At 46.3% G+C, this 18709-nt stretch overlaps 3 long non-coding RNA genes across 3 annotated transcripts; all 3 read right to left on the bottom strand.

Annotated features, from left to right (window-relative positions):
* Positions 1-1369: 1369 nt before the first annotated feature.
* Positions 1370-3105, bottom strand: LOC144898337 (uncharacterized). The gene is made up of 2 exons (XR_013627242.1): positions 2529-3105; positions 1370-2459 (listed from the first exon to the last, which is right to left on the bottom strand). It is a non-coding gene; the product is annotated as an uncharacterized LOC144898337 (long non-coding RNA).
* Positions 3106-7173: 4068 nt separating this feature from the next.
* LOC144898344 (uncharacterized) lies at positions 7174-7643 on the bottom strand. Its single transcript, XR_013627245.1, has 3 exons — positions 7557-7643; positions 7321-7467; positions 7174-7261 (listed from the first exon to the last, which is right to left on the bottom strand). It is a non-coding gene; the product is annotated as an uncharacterized LOC144898344 (long non-coding RNA).
* A 4416-nt stretch (positions 7644-12059) lies between these two features.
* Positions 12060-16736, bottom strand: LOC144898336 (uncharacterized). Its single transcript, XR_013627241.1, has 7 exons — positions 16659-16736; positions 16490-16599; positions 15902-16361; positions 15713-15825; positions 15525-15602; positions 13175-15064; positions 12060-13092 (listed from the first exon to the last, which is right to left on the bottom strand). It is a non-coding gene; the product is annotated as an uncharacterized LOC144898336 (long non-coding RNA).
* Positions 16737-18709: the final 1973 nt, after the last annotated feature.

The raw sequence follows: 18709 nt of genomic DNA, 5'->3' as shown, positions 1-18709 counted from the left end.
CCTTAAAGGGCCAGCCTTAAAGGGCCAGCCTTAGAGGGCCAGCTTAAAGGGCCAGCCTTAAGGGGCCAGCTAAAAGGGCCAGCCTTAAAGGGCAAGCCTTAAAGGGCCAGCCTTAGAGGGCCAGCTTAAAGGGCCAGCCTTAAGGGGCCAGCTTAAAGGGCCAGCTTAAAGGGCCAGCCTTAGAGGGCCAGCCTTAAGGGGCCAGTCTTAAAGGGCCAGCCTTAGAGGGCCAGCCTTAAAGATCCAGCTTAAAGGGCCAGCCTTAAAGGGCCAGCTTAAAGGGCCAGCCTTAGAGGGCCAGCCTTAAGGGGCCAGCTCTTTAAGGCTGGCCCTCTAAGGCTGGCCCTTTAAGGCTGGCCTTCTAAGGCTGGCCCTTTAAGGCTGGCCCTCTAAGGCTGGCCTTTTAGGCTGGCTCTTAAAGCTGGCCTTTTAAGCTGGCCCTTAAAGCTGGCCCTTTAAGGCTGGCCCTCTAAGGCTGGCCCTTTAAGGCTGGCCCTTTAAGGCTGGCCCTCTAAGGCTGGCCCTCTAAGGCTGGCCCTCTAAGGCTGGCCCTTTAAGGCTGGCCTTCTAAGGCTGGCCCTTTAAGGCTGGCCCTCTAAGGCTGGCCCTTTAAGGCTGGCCCTCTAAGGCTGGCCTTTTAGGCTGGCCCTTAAAGCTGGCCTTTTAAGCTGGCCCTTAAAGCTGGCCCTTTAAGGCTGGCCCTTTAAGCTGGGCCTTTAAGGCTGGCCCTCTAAGGCTGGCCCTTTAAGCTGGGCCTTTAAGGCTGGCCCTCTAAGGCTGGCCCTTTAAGGCTGGCCCTCTAAGGCTGGCCTTTTAGGCTGGCCTTTTAAGCTGGCCCTTAAAGCTGGCCCTTTAAGGCTGGCCCTTTAAGGCTGGCCCTTTAAGCTGGGCCTTTAAGGCTGGCCCTCTAAGGCTGGCCCTTTAAGGCTGGCCCTTTAAGCTGGGCCTTTAAGGCTGGCCCTCTAAGGCTGGCCCTTTAAGGCTGGCCCTCTAAGGCTGGCCCTTTCAGGCCAGAAACATGTAGCAACATGTCAGTCCACTTTACAAAATTTACCGGTAAATAATCCAACACTTATACATCCAATTCAAGATGGCCATCCTTCATAGTTGCAGTAAAAGTTCACTATTGGCATTCATCCCACTCTACTGTCTAGCAATGTGTTTAGCAGTTGAAATATGCATGTGCTGGAAATGGTGTGTTCCTAACGTCCGAGTGTACTCGGAAGATGAAAACTTGAGCTTCGTTGTCCTTCACATTGTCCCGGAACACATTGGGAGCGTTGTCTCCGTCAAAGGCAATATTAGCGACATCTGGTGGAAGAAGGAAGGCAAAGCAATCTCGCTACAACGAGTGAAAGACAGATCGCCATTACAAACAAAAATGCTTTAATTAGTTCATGTCATTAACAGTTCAATTGCTTGGTGGTCATTATATGCACAAGTTAGCGCCAAAATAACCAGTCCGTTTCAATGCGCGCTGTGACATAAGATGCTCATGACGTCAGCGGTCACGTGATGAAATGGTCACCATTTGGAAGCAGTGTGACTCAGGAAGACTTGACACACTTCGAGGCTTCGGGCTCATTTCACCATCTCTACTAAAAACAAATAGTTGATGGAAAAGCAGAAATCATGAAAATAATGCGTGTAACATCTATTCGCCTTCTTACAGTGTGCATGTTCATCGTTTCGTCGCATGCTTGAGCTTCATGGCCAATTTTTACACGGATTTACGCACCACATTTCCCAAAACGGTGGAAACTTTGGGTCTTGGGAGTTAACTCGGTGTTATGAGGGTGTTAGCGGAGCAATGCTGTCACCTAGTGGCGTTATGGCAGTACTGCAGTGATTTCAAATTGTCACTTTGTTCCAACGATTGAGGGAAGGTTGTCATGTAGCTATGATACCTATTAAGTATCCTCCCTGCTGCGTTAGGAACCTTGGGGGCTGGTCTACAATTGGGTGTGGAGGGGGTGAGGGGTTTCCTTGGGGCTACTCCTTTGCCCTCGGCATGGTTCTGGCTCGGTCACCCTTCTATTTTAACCGCACTAGATACAGGCACGGGACCCACCATAGCCCAGCTGTCCTCCACCTTGAACTACTTGACCAACCCATATATTCATACCGTATATAAACCACATAGAGGCCAGCCCTTTGGAGTGGGTCTCTTTAGTTGACTTATTTTTTATTGCATAATATACACAATGCCATTTCATCACACACATGGGTGAGGCGGGCTTGGCTGGGGTTCCAAGCAGCAATTGAAGACAAGGACAATCCTCCATGTCCAAAGCAGGGATGTCAGAGAGCGGGCGGCAGCAAAGATACGTCCAACAGTTGAGAGTCAGTGAAAGGGCTGCTGGAGTACACGACATCCTCGTCTGAGTTTGCAGCAGAGTCGTACAGCATGGGGTCCACGTCGAGATCCAAATGAGTCTCTAGGATGTCATCGCTCAGTCCTGAACCAACCACAAGAAAGACAGAGGAAGCAAAGTGCACAGTACGGGTCAAAGGTCACAACAACTAACCTTACATGAGACGTCAACACACGTTTGTCTCCATGAAGGTACAGTGCATCCGGAAAGTATTCACAGCGCTTCACTTTTTCTACATTTTGTCATGTTACATTCATGTTTTGAATATATTAAAAATAGAAAACCAAAAAAATCACATTTACATAAGTATTCACAGATCTTTCTACAGCTCAATTGGAGTCCACCTGCAGTAAATTCAGTTGATTGGACATGATTTGGAAATACAATAACTGTCTATATAAGGTCCCACAGTTGACTGTGCATGTCAGAGCACAAACGCCAAGCATGAAGTCAAAAGAACTGTCTGTAGACCTGCGAGACAGGATTGTCTTGAGGCACAAATCTGGGGAAGGATACAGAAACATTTCTGCTGCTTTGAAGGTCCCAATGAGCACAGTGGCCCCCATTATTCGACTAGTCAGGATAGAAGGAAAAATGAATGCAGCAATATATAGAGATATCCTGGATGAAAATATTGTGGGACCTTATATAGACAGTTATTATATTTTCCAAATCATGTCCAATCAACTGAATTTACTGCAGGTGGACTCCAATTACGCTGTAGAAAGATCTCAAGGATCAGTGGAAAAAAGATGCACCTGAGCTCAATTTTGAGCTTCATGGCAAAGGCTGTGACTACTTATGTAAATGTGATTTTTTGTTTTCTATTTTTAATAAATTCAAAAAAGTAAAAAAAATACTTTTTCACATTGTCATAATGGAGTATTTTGAGGTAAGAGATTAAATTAATACAATTTGGAATGAGGCTGTAACTTGACAAAATGTGGAAAAAGTGAAGCGCTGTGAATACTTTCCGGATGCGCTGTATGTGCCCTGGGATTGGCTGGCCACCGGTCCAGGGTGTACCCCGCCTCTCGCCCCAAATCAGGCTCCAGCATACCCCCACCCTAGTGAGGATAAGAGACATAGAAAATGAATGAATAACTAAACCATGTTGGTGTCATTCAACAGCTGTACTGTAATCTTACCTTGTCTAAGCTGTTGGGACCAAATTCTTGAGCGTCAACATCCTTCAGTATTCTGTTAAATGGATGGTCAAATTTATATCTGGCCCTAACGAGCCCTAGCCAGCCCTAAAGAGCCCTGGCCCCAACTCGCCCTAGCCAGCCCTGGCCCCAACTCGCCCTAACTCGCCCTAGCCAGCCCTAAAGAGCCCTGGCCCCAACTCGCCCTAGCCAGCCCTAACTCGGCCCTAAAACCCTCCTCCAACCATAGCCCTAAAACCCTAACCCAAACATTCAAACGAGATCTATGTTGACTACTTACCCAACGGCGCAGCGCAGACTACTCATGTTTCCTTCGGTTAGCTGGTCCGTTGATACCACCATTCTCTGCCAGTCTGTCTTCTTCCTCTTTTGTTTCAACGCTCCAAGGCGTATTACTGCCCTCCACAGGTTGGGCACAAGTGTAAGAAGGCTGGGGGGGCTGGGGCGAGGGAGTGGGGGGCTGGGGTGTGGGACGGGGGAGGCTGGGCCTAAATGTAGAAGGCTGGGGGGCTCGGGGACTGGGGTGTGGAAGGCTGGGCCCAAATGAGGAAGGCAGGGGGTGAGGGAGGGGGGAGGCTGCTATTTCTACTTGCTATGTACTGCCAACTAGGGGTCACTTTAAAGTAATGCTATTCTACTCGGTAAATACCACCATCTCGTGGTCACTTTAATGGACTGCTGCTTCCAACAATGCAATCTCAATGGGCGACGTTTTTCGCCAGTAACTCCCCAACGAAAGGTCGTATAAACATAGAACCGACTTCTGCCTACACAAATTCAGCTGCAAGCTTTCCGTTGAGACCCCCAAGCCAAACAAACTTGGGTGCCCTCATTCCATCCCAAGACCTGCAAAACATCCTTACCGCCAAAGGACAAAACCCCTGAGACTCCAGCGCTACCCCCTGGGTCAGCACCCAGCGCAAACGCACGAGGAAAGAGAAAAACCTTGACCAAGGTCAGCCACCGGGAGAGGAATCCGGCGATTACGGTGACCAGCTGTCCCTGCTCTTGGATCTGATGGCGCGAGGGGAATCGGTTCCCCCCACTCCCCCACCAACCCGGGCCACAGAGGCCCTTCGGCGTTGGGAGTCAGAATTCGCTTTCTGTTGAGAACCCTAAGAAATTGAAAAATAGAATCCAGGAATCTGAACCTGTAAAACCTGTAAAACCTCATCCCAAGACCTGCAAAACATGCTTACCGCCGAAGGACAAAACCCCTGAGACTCCAGCGCTACCGCACGAGTAAAGAGAAAAACCTCGACCAAGGTCAGCCACCGGGAGAGGAATCCGACCATTACGGTGACCAGCTGTCCCTGCTCTTGGATCTGATGGCGCGAGGGGAATTGGTTCCCCCCACTCCCCCACCAACCCGGGCCACAGAGGCCCTTCGGCGTTGGGAGTCAGAATTCGCTTTCCGTTGAGAACCCTAAGAAATTGAAACCTGTGAAACCTGTGAAACCTGTGAAACCTGTGAAACCTGTGAAACCTGTGAAACCTGTGAAACCTGTGAAACCTGTGAAACCTGTGAAACCTGTGAAACCTGTGAAACCTGTGAAACCTGTGAAACCTGTAAAACCTGTAAAACCTGTAAAACCTGTAAAACCTGTAAAACCTGTAAAACCTGTAAAACCTGTAAAACCTTATCCCAAGACCTGCAAAACATCCTTACCGCCGAAGGACAAAACCCCTGAGACTCCAGCGCTACCGCACGAGTAAAGAGAAAAACCTCGACCAAGGTCAGCCACCGGGAGAGGAATCCGACGATTACGGTGACCAGCTGTCCCTGCTCTTGGATCTGATGGCGCGAGGGGAATCGGTTCCCCCCACTCCCCCACCAACCCAGGCCACAGAGGCCCTTCGGCGTTGGGAGTCAGAATTCGCTTTCCGTTGAGAACCCTAAGAAATTGAAAAATAGAATCCAGGAATATGAACCCTGTGAACCCTGTAAAACCTGTAAAACCTGTAAATCCTCATCCCAAGACCTGCAAAACATCCTTACCGCCGAAGGACAAAACCCCTGAGACTCCAGCGCTACCGCACGAGGAAAGAGAAAAACCTCGACCAAGGTCAGCCACCGGGAGAGGAATCCGACGATTACGGTGACCAGCTGTCCCTGCTCTTGGATCTGATGGCGCGAGGGGAATCGGTTCCCCCCACTCCCCCACCAACCCAGGCCACAGAGGCCCTTCGGCATTGGGAGTCAGAATTCGCTTTCCGTTGAGAACCCTAGAGAAATTGAAAAATAGAATCCAGGAATATGAACCTGAATATGAACCGACATTGCTTCAAACAATATTATGTGTGTTAGCCTGTTAAACTATTCAATCTGCAACATTTTACACACACACTGAATGTTGAACCTGAATTTGCCAACAAATAGTTTAACGTCTGTCACCCCCTTGTGACAGCTCTTAGTTTTCCTCAGTTCCTCGTTCATGCCCTTGTTTTGTATTTCCTTCCTGTGTTGCTCTGCTGTGTTTTCAGTTGATGTCCATTATCTCCCGCACCTGTTTCTCATTATTTGTGATGCCTATTTGGTTCAGGTGCGCGCTCCTTTCTTTGTTGGGTCATTGATGTTGTTTTCTCTGTTGAACATGCTAGTGCGTTGGTCTGCTGCATAGTATCAACAATAAATGCCTTTTTACCTGCTATTGGGTCCTCATCTCTGCATCCTGGGGTCGTGCCGTAAAGCTCCCAAGCCGGAATGTGACAACCTCTCTGTGCTAACCACAAAAAAGAAAAATAATTATCTAACCAGATCATTTAACTTTGAGACAGACAACATGTGGTGCTAAAGTTAGCTTTCTGCTTGTTTAAAGCATCGGCAGCTTACCGGAGCAAAGGTAGCTTAACACACAGCCAGTGCAATCCTAGCCTCAAGAGGCTGACACTGCACTTCCTGCAAGCCCTCCAAAATGCACGCCAGGTCCTCAACAACCAACCCCGCTGCAAATTAAAACAACCATGGCTGCGGTCACATGATGCACCGTCACCGGTACACGCCCAGTAATTTTATGCCTACCTTTCACATACGCTGCTGATGGCACGACAGACCAGAGCCCGCCACCGGAGCGCGCCAACACAGCCTCGACAGGTGAACAGCAAGGAACAATGAGCGCCCCGGTGACGCCAAGACCCATCAATAACCCTGGCACCGCCTCGCAATCGAGCCCCAACAGCTGATGCCAATTCAGGTGGAAGCGCAACAACGCTCAACCTACCAAAAATGCTGCACATGTAATTCATGTGGCAGCAAGAATATCTGTATTCATTAGTGCAGTTCATTAGTGGAGTGGAGTATTTTGAGGTAAGAGATTAAATTAATACAATTTGGAATGAGGCTGTAACTTGACAAAATGTGGAAAAAGTGAAGCGCTGTGAATACTTTCCGGATGCACTGTATGTGCCCTGGGATTGGCTGGCCACCGGTCCAGGGTGTACCCCGCCTCTCGCCCCAAATCAGGCTCCAGCATACCCCAACCCTAGTGAGGATAAGACATAGAAAAGAGTTTCTACCGGAGTGTCCACCAAACTTGACCTAAGAACCCAATGTAGCATGAAAACCAAATAAGACCTGAGACTAGTGTGCTTGGATATACGCAGCGCTCACTTTTGCATCACATCTGCCTCCCGTTTCTGCTGCTCAGTCGAGCGGTCGGAGTCTTTGGAAGTGAATTTAGCCTCATGATCACCACGAGGACATTTGCTCGGAATCAGCATCTGCAACAATTGCATGTGAAGTCTGGTGCGAGTTAAGACTAGAATGAGAGATCGCCTACCTTGAGTTCAGCTCGAAGAAGAATCTGACTCTCTGGGGAGGCGCCATCCAGATGGAACCACTGATCCAGGACCAGTTCTGGTTCCGAGAGCAGCTCTCTGATTGGGACGACTAAGGAACCCATGGGCAACGTCCAGCTGTGAGAGAGCTGGAGAAACAAAGTGTAAAGGTAGTAATACAAGTCAAGTTTGTTGATATCACATGGTGGAAATACTAAAAATAATATTGTTAACTTACCTTGACAACAACATTCTCTTCTCTAGGGTCATGAACCAGGAAGCAGAACGCCTCATTCCACTGAGGTGATGTCGTGCGATCACACACCTACAGCAAAGATGGACGTGTTAGTCCCGGATGCCAATACCCTGGTTATTATTTGGCTAGTTGCCACGCTTAGTAGTCTCACAGTAGTTTTGTGGGATGTTTTTCCAAGAAGCATATCCGCTCCCACTTTTGGCTCTTTTCCACTCTTTTCCACCTGTTGACACGCCACATGGGTCATAATAAAACACAGATCATGCCTCCTCAGTACCTCCTCGACTCACTTACTGGTAAACCATCTGCTTGTTCGATGAAGACAAACAAAAGTCCCACAGATGGAACGGCTTTGTTCTGGTAGGACTGCCTGGAGTAGAACTTGAGAATCTGAAGAGAATGGTTCGATATTAGTATTTTTTATAGTTGAATGAAGCATTAGTACGCTTTTTCTTCTTCTGGAAGCACCCCCCTTATCCAGTTGGTCTGCCTCCGAGGCTGTTGGAAGCCATTCCAGGATCAGGTGAACGCGACCTGACTTGACATCACTGAGCGTGTACTGATACACTGATACATAAAACACACACAATCCTTTGAATGCTTGAACAATTCAATGACAATAATATAAGCCGTTTCCATACCTGATCCGTGTACTGAGAATCAATTATGTCCTTCAGTTTGACCTTCAGCCTGCATGTTGAGAAACATGACAATTATTTCAACCACTTGATAATGGAATGGATTTCTTTTCTCTAATTCATGTTTATTTTTATTTATTTACACTGCAATATTTGATATTTATACATATATATTTAATATCATTTGCGTTCTACATGAATGTTCTAAATGATTCCAACCATATCAAATTCTACAACCTGTCTTTAATATACTGTAAGTGTGTGACATAATTTTTCTTGTGAATCGGACAATAAAGTGTAGATAAAGGAGGATGGCGGTGCTCTTCTCAATACTGGCATCGCTGCGCTGGAGGTAGTAAGCAGTATTATCAAGCAGTTGCAGTATGTGACAGTATCGATAATAACAACACTACTAATGTGTACTGGAAGCAGTACCTTCCCATAAAGTCATCCTTCATGTCCATGTCTTTATCAAACACCTCCAGATGTAACCTGATGGAGCAACAAAACTCATCATTTATCATCTGGTACATGTATTCATAATGTGACGAGTTGCTACTTTACTGTGGCCAGCAAGCTTTCTACAAATGGATTAAGGATTAAATATTCTAAAACAAAAGATTGGGCATTGATACTTTTATGTTGAAAGAACTCAATTGTACATCAATAACTCCTGTAACCACAAATCTCACTCTCTCAATTTCTGCGGCAGTTTTTCCTTGTGTATGGAAGGCATCAGCTGTCATTCAATATATAAGAACGTAGATCCTTGTCCGTTTCCAATTTCAAACCAATCTTCGACTTGAAAAAAGGTTTTGACACTGTAAAGCATAGAATAACCTAAACCATGTTGGTGTCATTCAACAGCTGTACTGTAATCTTACCTTGTCTAAGCTGTTGGGACCAAATTCTTGAGCGTCAACATCCTTCAGTATTCTGTTAAATGGATGGAGAATGCTGCACATGTAATTCATGTGGCAGCCAGAATATCTGTATTCATTAGTGCAGTCCAAAAAAGGAAAAGCAAGGCGATGGGGGCAGAAGGCATACCATGGAGCAGTCCAGAGACAAAAGAACTCCCAAAAACAGCTGGAGGAGGTCGCGGTCCACTGGGCAGTACACTGAAAAAAAATTTGGAGTGCCATTTACTTGAGAAAAGCTAGGTAACAATTTGCACGCACAATTCCCAAGCAACTTTTCCTTGGGAAATACTCTGGTCAAATTTACTTTTTTTGAATGAAAGAGGTACTCTTTGCTAGTAAATTTGACCCCAAACTACCTTTGAATCTACTTCAAAATCCATATAAATGTACTCGCTTTTCAGGATTGTTTAACTAGTTTTCCCTGACTTTATTTGGAGCAATTTATAAGTAATATTTACATGATTTAAGCTACCACCTACACCACTTTTCTAATATGATTGTGTAGTATTTTTTTTAAGATGGCCTTCTTTGAATGAAATGATCTTAACACATCTTCTACAAAACATTATTTCAAACCAGAACAGCTTCACTGCATTTGTACTAAAGCTGTATTTACTTCCAGATGACGGTGCACAAAAACGCAACACAGCCACAGGTTGAGGTACCTGTGAAATTAATTCAACATTTCATAACTAAACCAAAGACCTGGGATTTATTCCCTTAATTGGGAATCGTATTATTAGAATGATTATTTTTTGACTTCCACTTTCCTCATGCAGGTATGGACTTCCCACACTAGTGTGCCAGTCGCCTCCTTCTGGACTTTTGGTGTCTACTATACACTCAATTGGAGTCCACCTGCAGTAAATTCAGTTGATTGGACATGATTTGGAAATATAATAACCTTTTTCACATTGTCATAATGGAGTATTTTGAGGTAAGAGATTAAATTAATACAATTTGGAATGAGGCTGTAACTTGACAAAATGTGGAAAAAGTGAAGCGCTGTGAATACTTTCCGGATGCGCTGTATGTGCCCTGGGATTGGCTGGCCACCGGTCCAGGGTGTACCCCGCCTCTCGCCCCAAATCAGGCTCCAGCATACCCCCACCCTAGTGAGGATAAGAGACATAGAAAATGAATGAATAACTAAACCATGTTGGTGTCATTCAACAGCTGTACTGTAATCTTACCTTGTCTAAGCTGTTGGGACCAAATTCTTGAGCGTCAACATCCTTCAGTATTCTGTTAAATGGATGGTCAAATTTATATCTGGCCCTAACGAGCCCTAGCCAGCCCTAAAGAGCCCTGGCCCCAACTCGCCCTAGCCAGCCCTGGCCCCAACTCGCCCTAGCCCCAACTCGCCCTAGCCAGCCCTGGCCCCAACTCGCCCTAACTCGCCCTAGCCAGCCCTAAAGAGCCCTGGCCCCAACTCGCCCTAGCCAGCCCTAACTCGGCCCTAAAACCCTCCTCCAACCATAGCCCTAAAACCCTAACCCAAACATTCAAACGAGATCTATGTTGACTACTTACCCAACGGCGCAGCGCAGACTACTCATGTTTCCTTCGGTTAGCTGGTCCGTTGATACCACCATTCTCTGCCAGTCTGTCTTCTTCCTCTTTTGTTTCAACGCTCCAAGGCGTATTACTGCCCTCCACAGGTTGGGCACAAGTGTAAGAAGGCTGGGGGGGCTGGGGCGAGGGAGTGGGGGGCTGGGGTGTGGGACGGGTGAGGCTGGGCCTAAATGTAGAAGGCTGGGGGGCTCGGGGACTGGGGTGTGGAAGGCTGGGCCCAAATGAGGAAGGCAGGGGGTGAGGGAGGGGGGAGGCTGCTATTTCTACTTGCTATGTACTGCCAACTAGGGGTCACTTTAAAGTAATGCTATTCTACTCGGTAAATACCACCATCTCGTGGTCACTTTAATGGACTGCTGCTTCCAACAATGCAATCTCAATGGGCGACGTTTTTCGCCAGTAACTCCCCAACGAAAGGTCGTATAAACATAGAACCGACTTCTGCCTACACAAATTCAGCTGCAAGCTTTCCGTTGAGACCCCCAAGCCAAACAAACTTGGGTGCCCTCATTCCATCCCAAGACCTGCAAAACATCCTTACCGCCAAAGGACAAAACCCCTGAGACTCCAGCGCTACCCCCTGGGTCAGCACCCAGCGCAAACGCACGAGGAAAGAGAAAAACCTTGACCAAGGTCAGCCACCGGGAGAGGAATCCGGCGATTACGGTGACCAGCTGTCCCTGCTCTTGGATCTGATGGCGCGAGGGGAATCGGTTCCCCCCACTCCCCCACCAACCCGGGCCACAGAGGCCCTTCGGCGTTGGGAGTCAGAATTCGCTTTCTGTTGAGAACCCTAAGAAATTGAAAAATAGAATCCAGGAATATGAACCTGTAAAACCTGTAAAACCTCATCCCAAGACCTGCAAAACATGCTTACCGCCGAAGGACAAAACCCCTGAGACTCCAGCGCTACCGCACGAGTAAAGAGAAAAACCTCGACCAAGGTCAGCCACCGGGAGAGGAATCCGACCATTACGGTGACCAGCTGTCCCTGCTCTTGGATCTGATGGCGCGAGGGGAATTGGTTCCCCCCACTCCCCCACCAACCCGGGCCACAGAGGCCCTTCGGCGTTGGGAGTCAGAATTCGCTTTCCGTTGAGAACCCTAAGAAAGTGAAACCTGTGAAACCTGTGAAACCTGTGAAACCTGTGAAAACCTGTGAAAACCTGTGAAAACCTGTGAAAACCTGTGAAAACCTGTGAAAACCTGTGAAACCTGTAAAACCTGTAAATCCTTATCCCAAGACCTGCAAAACATCCTTACCGCCGAAGGACAAAACCCCTGAGACTCCAGCGCTACCGCACGAGTAAAGAGAAAAACCTCGACCAAGGTCAGCCACCGGGAGAGGAATCCGACGATTACGGTGACCAGCTGTCCCTGCTCTTGGATCTGATGGCGCGAGGGGAATCGGTTCCCCCCACTCCCCCACCAACCCAGGCCACAGAGGCCCTTCGGCGTTGGGAGTCAGAATTCGCTTTCCGTTGAGAACCCTAGAGAAATTGAAAAATAGAATCCAGGAATATGAACCTGTAAAACCACCCGCACAAAACGAAGATCCGCCACCGACAAACCCTGACATCCAAGGATTGGAACAAGATTTGGAGGAACCCTCCACCTCTGGGAACCCTCCACCTCTGGGACGCCGGAAGGCCATCCATCCCAACCACTTCTCTTCGTTCTCGGCTCGATCCAACAGTTGCCGGGGCCTGCCTGGATGCCGGTATCCAAACAGAACCAGAGGTATCCTCATCCCAAGACCTGCAAGACCTGCAAAACATCCTTACCGCCGAAGGACAAAACCCCTGAGACTCCAGCGCTACCCCCTGGGTCAGCACCCAGCGCAAACGCACGAGGAAAGAGAAAAACCTCGACCAAGGTCAGCCACCGGGAGAGGAATCCGACGATTACGGTGACCAGCTGTCCCTGCTCTTGGATCAGATGGCGCGAGGGGAATCGGTTACCCCCCGGTCCCCTACCAACTCGGACCACATAGGCCCTTTGCTGTTGGGAGTCAGAATTTGCTTGACGACGCCCCACTACTTACGCCACCAAGGGAGTCACCTGCGGAAAAAGGCCAATGGGAAGATATACTGGCGGACATCAGCTTCGACAGCTCTATGTCCGGCTCAATCGGCGGGAGCCAAAAGCAACTGGTCCAGCGTCATCGGCACACCACCAGGAAAATGGTTGATTGGCAACTTGCCGTGCGGAAGAGATTCGTCATCCTGGGAGATTCCAGTTTCCACCAAATGACTTCCCAGACCTGCAGGTGGACAGCTTTCCGGGGGACACCTTCAGGAATGCCAAGGATCTTCTTGCCAACGCAATCGTTCCCACAAAGGTGGAAAAACTGGTGTTGTCCTTCGGGATCAACAGAAGAACCTGGAAGCACAAACACCCCACCTTTGCTAACTTGTGACTATTGTCAGGAGAAGACAGCATGAACATTTCAGTGCATCCTAACCCTTCCATTGGTTAAGACGGGGAGAAGAACCCAGAGTTGAAGCTGCAGATACTGTTTTTGCCCCACAGGCCTGGTGTGAGTGGAGAGCGCTAGCAAGGCTGGCCTTCATCCAGCCTGTAGAAGACAGCACAAACACTTCAGTTCATCCTAACCCCTGACTCCAACCCCGGACCCTAACCCTGGTTGTCAACGGGGGATCATCACTTGTGGTTAATACAAAAATATATATAATTATATTATATATTTATAGATATATAAATACAAAAATAGGGGTCACTGTAATCTACTGCTGTTTCTACTTGGTATGTACCGCCAACTAGTGGTCATCATGCACGTCACATGGCCTACTACAATTTGAGCTTGCAAGTGCAGTAATATCAGAACTGAAAATGACAGATGAGCACAAACTGACAACATGTACATTGTGCAAATGTGGCAAACTAATACATTTCAATGACTCGCGTGGCAAAGAACACTTTCTGGCAGTGTGATCTGGACAATTCTAAATGGGACAGGAAGACAATGGTTGAGAGAAGTTAACAAGGGACACTTCCTATAATTATTGTTTTTGCACAGGTAAATGCTTTGTGGTCAACATTCACCCACCAACTGTAAAATACAATTTCAGGTCAAATTCACAATTTTAGCACAAACTATATACTAGCTATGACTGTACAGCCAGCATAGATGTTCAACAATGGGTGACTTTTTCTCTCCTAAGACTCCTAACTCTCTTCTAAGTTATGACATATGCACTCACACACATCAACTGATGAGATGATAATTAAACTCATTGAATCCCTGAAAGCAACACATCAAGCTGTTGAGTAACACTATCATAAACAAGACCAAAAAAAATGTCCCTACTTAAATGACTGGGGTCAATATCTGGCACCATAGTACTACTGCACCTTTGTTTATTTAACTAACTAAACCAGGTTTAACTAACTATAAACGTTAGCTAAACCATTTGTTAGCTAGAAGGTTAGCCAAAACACTTGTTAGCTAGAACATTAGCACAGTTCAAACAGGCACTTTTGCAAATTTACCATTGGCTTAGCTCACAATACGTCTGTGGTAATGTTGGTTTAATACGAGAATATTACATGATAGAGATAAAGACATGCTACTCACCAGTGACGAAAGCGCACTGCTGCCGTCGGCGGGGTTTGAAAGAAATTCAAAATAAAAGCGCGCGCGCTAAAAATGTACAATAACGTCATACCATTTGTCAACAACATTCCAGCACATGAGGAGCAAATTGCCAGCACATGTCAACAACAACAAAATATAATCATTCACAAAAACAGGACTGGGGCTGCTCTTGGATCAGCTCACCTTGTACAGTATCTACAGTTAATGTCTATAGATACCGTGTTATTAGGAAAATATAGCCAGCCGAAAGCATGTTGATTGTGAGTATGCTCAAAGACAATGTCACTAGAAAAGTCTGATGCAAGACTCCCTTGGTGCACTCTACTTTTATGGCGTTCAATGAAGAGTAGACATTTGTGCTAACTCTAGCACCATGTGTTGTGTCTATTTAAAAGTTAAATGATCTGGTTAGATAATTATTTTATATACTATACCTCTGTCTCGTTCTTTTTTAAGTGTGATCTTATGTGACTGAGGAGTACAGACTGAAAATGGTTGCTCAGATGTGCATAAAGGACACTAAAAAGTCACAATTAAGTATGATATCTTGACAGGTGACTACTCAGTGCACCAAGTGTCTGAAATGTGCACATGCAATCATCATGGAGGCATGGGAGGGGGCTCATTTTTGAAAAGTGGTTGTGCTGCAATCTACAGTGTTTAAATAGATGTTCTAGTGGTAAAAAAAAAAGCTGAACAGAACTTACAGTGCCGAGTCACGTTCGTTGCAGCAACCTGAAAACACATACACAAAATATTAGACAGGGCACCACTTTTGAAGTTTAAACCTCTGTCAGAGCTAGCAAAGTACAACAGAACACACCGACATTGCTTCAAACAATATTATGTGTGTTAGCCTGTTAAACTATTCAATCTGCAACATTTTACACACACACACTGAATGTTGAACCTGAATTTGCCAACAAATAGTTTAACGTCTGTCACCCCCTTGTGACAGCTCTTAGTTTTCCTCAGTTCCTCGTTCATGCCCTTGTTTTGTATTTCCTTCCTGTGTTGCTCTGCTGTGTTTTCAGTTGATGTCCATTATCTCCCGCACCTGTTTCTCATTATTTGTGATGCCTATTTGGTTCAGGTGCGCGCTCCTTTCTTTGTTGGGTCATTGATGTTGTTTTCTCTGTTGAACATGCTAGTGCGTTGGTCTGCTGCATAGTATCAACAATAAATGCCTTTTTACCTGCTATTGGGTCCTCATCTCTGCATCCTGGGGTCGTGCCGTAAAGCTCCCAAGCCGGAACGTGACAACCTCTCTGTGCTAACCACAAAAAAGAAAATTAATTATCTAACCAGATCATTTAACTTTGAGACAGACAACATGTGGTGCTAAAGTTAGCTTTCTGCTTGTTTAAAGCATCGGCAGCTTACCGGAGCAAAGGTAGCTTAACACACAGCCAGTGCAATCCTAGCCTCAAGAGGCTGACACTGCACTTCCTGCAAGCCCTCCAAAATGCACGCCAGGTCCTCAACAACCAACCCCGCTGCAAATTAAAACAACCATGGCTGCGGTCACATGATGCACCGTCACCGGTACACGCCCAGTAATTTTATGCCTACCTTTCACATACGCTGCTGATGGCACGACAGACCAGAGCCCGCCACCGGAGCGCGCCAACACAGCCTCGACAGGTGAAAAGCAAGGAACAATGAGCGCCCCGGTGACGCCAAGACCCATCAATAACCCTGGCACCGCCTCGCAATCGAGCCCCAACAGCTGATGCCAATTCAGGTGGAAGCGCAACAACGCTCAACCTACCAAAAATGCTGCACATGTAATTCATGTGGCAGCAAGAATATCTGTATTCATTAGTGCAGTTCATTAGTGGAGTGGAGTATTTTGAGGTAAGAGATTAAATTAATACAATTTGGAATGAGGCTGTAACTTGACAAAATGTGGAAAAAGTGAAGCGCTGTGAATACTTTCCGGATGCACTGTATGTGCCCTGGGATTGGCTGGCCACCGGTCCAGGGTGTACCCCGCCTCTCGCCCCAAATCAGGCTCCAGCATACCCCAACCCTAGTGAGGATAAGACATAGAAAAGAGTTTCTACCCGAGTGTCCACCAAACTTGACCTAAGAACCCAATGTAGCATGAAAACCAAATAAGACCTGAGACTAGTGTGCTTGGATATACGCAGCGCTCACTTTTGCATCACATCTGCCTCCCGTTTCTGCTGCTCAGTCGAGCGGTCGGAGTCTTTGGAAGTGAATTTAGCCTCATGATCACCACGAGGACATTTGCTCGGAATCAGCATCTGCAACAATTGCATGTGAAGTCTGGTGCGAGTTAAGACTAGAATGAGAGATCGCCTACCTTGAGTTCAGCTCGAAGAAGAATCTGACTCTCTGGGGAGGCGCCATCCAGATGGAACCACTGATCCAGGACCAGTTCTGGTTCCGAGAGCAGCTCTCTGATTGGGACGACTAAGGAACCCATGGGCAACGTCCAGCTGTGAGAGAGCTGGAGAAACAAAGTGTAAAGATAGTAATACAAGTCAAGTTTGTTGATATCACATGGTGGAAATACTAAAAATAATATTGTTAACTTACCTTGACAACAACATTCTCTTCTCTAGGGTCATGAACCAGGAAGCAGAACGCCTCATTCCACTGAGGTGATGTCGTGCGATCACACACCTACAGCAAAGATGGACGTGTTAGTCCCGGATGCCAATACCCTGGTTATTATTTGGCTAGTTGCCACGCTTAGTAGTCTCACAGTAGTTTTGTGGGATGTTTTTCCAAGAAGCATATCCGCTCCCACTTTTGGCTCTTTTCCACCTGTTGACACGCCACATGGGTCATAATAAAACACAGATCATGCCTCCTCAGTACCTCCTCGACTCACTTACTGGTAAACCATCTGCTTGTTCGATGAAGACAAACAAAAGTCCCACAGATGGAACGGCTTTGTTCTGGTAGGACTGCCTGGAGTAGAACTTGAGAATCTGAAGAGAATGGTTCGATATTAGTATTTTTTATAGTTGAATGAAGCATTAGTACGCTTTTTCTTCTTCTGGAAGCACCCCCCTTATCCAGTTGGTCTGCCTCCGAGGCTGTTGGAAGCCATTCCAGGATCAGGTGAACGCGACCTGACTTGACATCACTGAGCGTGTACTGATACACTGATACATAAAACACACACAATCCTTTGAATGCTTGAACAATTCAATGACAATAATATAAGCCGTTTCCATACCTGATCCGTGTACTGAGAATCAATTATGTCCTTCAGTTTGACCTTCAGCCTGCATGTTGAGAAACATGACAATTATTTCAACCACTTGATAATGGAATGGATTTCTTTTCTCTAATTCATGTTTATTTTTATTTATTTACACTGCAATATTTGATATTTATACATATATATTTAATATCATTTGCGTTCTACATGAATGTTCTAAATGATTCCAACCATATCAAATTCTACAACCTGTCTTTAATATACTGTAAGTGTGTGACATAATTTTTCTTGTGAATCGGACAATAAAGTGTAGATAAAGGAGGATGGCGGTGCTCTTCTCAATACTGGCATCGCTGCGCTGGAGGTAGTAAGCAGTATTATCAAGCAGTTGCAGTATGTGACAGTATCGATAATAACAACACTACTAATGTGTACTGGAAGCAGTACCTTCCCATAAAGTCATCCTTCATGTCCATGTCTTTATCAAACACCTCCAGATGTAACCTGATGGAGCAACAAAACTCATCATTTATCATCTGGTACATGTATTCATAATGTGACGAGTTGCTACTTTACTGTGGCCAGCAAGCTTTCTACAAATGGATTAAGGATTAAATATTCTAAAACAAAAGATGCAGATTGGGCATTGATACTTTTATGTTGAAAGAACTCAATTGTACATCAATAACTCCTGTAACCACAAATCTCACTCTCTCAATTTCTGCGGCAGTTTTTCCTTGTGTATGGAAGGCATCAGCTGTCATTCAATATATAAGAACGTAGATCCTTGTCCGTTTCCAATTTCAAACCAATCTTCGACTTGAAAAAAGGTTTTGACACTGTAAAGCATAGAATAACCTAAACCATGTTGGTGTCATTCAACAGCTGTACTGTAATCTTACCTTGTCTAAGCTGTTGGGACCAAATTCTTGAGCGTCAACATCCTTCAGTATTCTGTTAAATGGATGGAGAATGCTGCACATGTAATTCATGTGGCAGCCAGAATATCTGTATTCATTAGTGCAGTCCAAAAAAGGAAAAGCAAGGCGATGGGGGCAGAAGGCATACCATGGAGCAGTCCAGAGACAAAAGAACTCCCAAAATCAGCTGGAGGAGGTCGCGGTCCACTGGGCAGTACACTGAAAAAAAATTTGGAGTGCCATTTACTTGAGCAAAGCTAG

Source organism: Doryrhamphus excisus, linkage group LG4 (genome assembly GCF_037039965.1).
Source record: "Doryrhamphus excisus strain RoL-2023G ecotype Guam linkage group LG4, RoL_Dexc_Guam_v1.1, whole genome shotgun sequence".
In the NCBI taxonomy this organism is placed as follows: Eukaryota; Metazoa; Chordata; class Actinopteri; order Syngnathiformes; family Syngnathidae; genus Doryrhamphus; species Doryrhamphus excisus.
The sequence above is the reverse complement of the archived record's forward strand: the minus strand, read 5'-3'. Positions and strand labels throughout refer to the sequence as shown.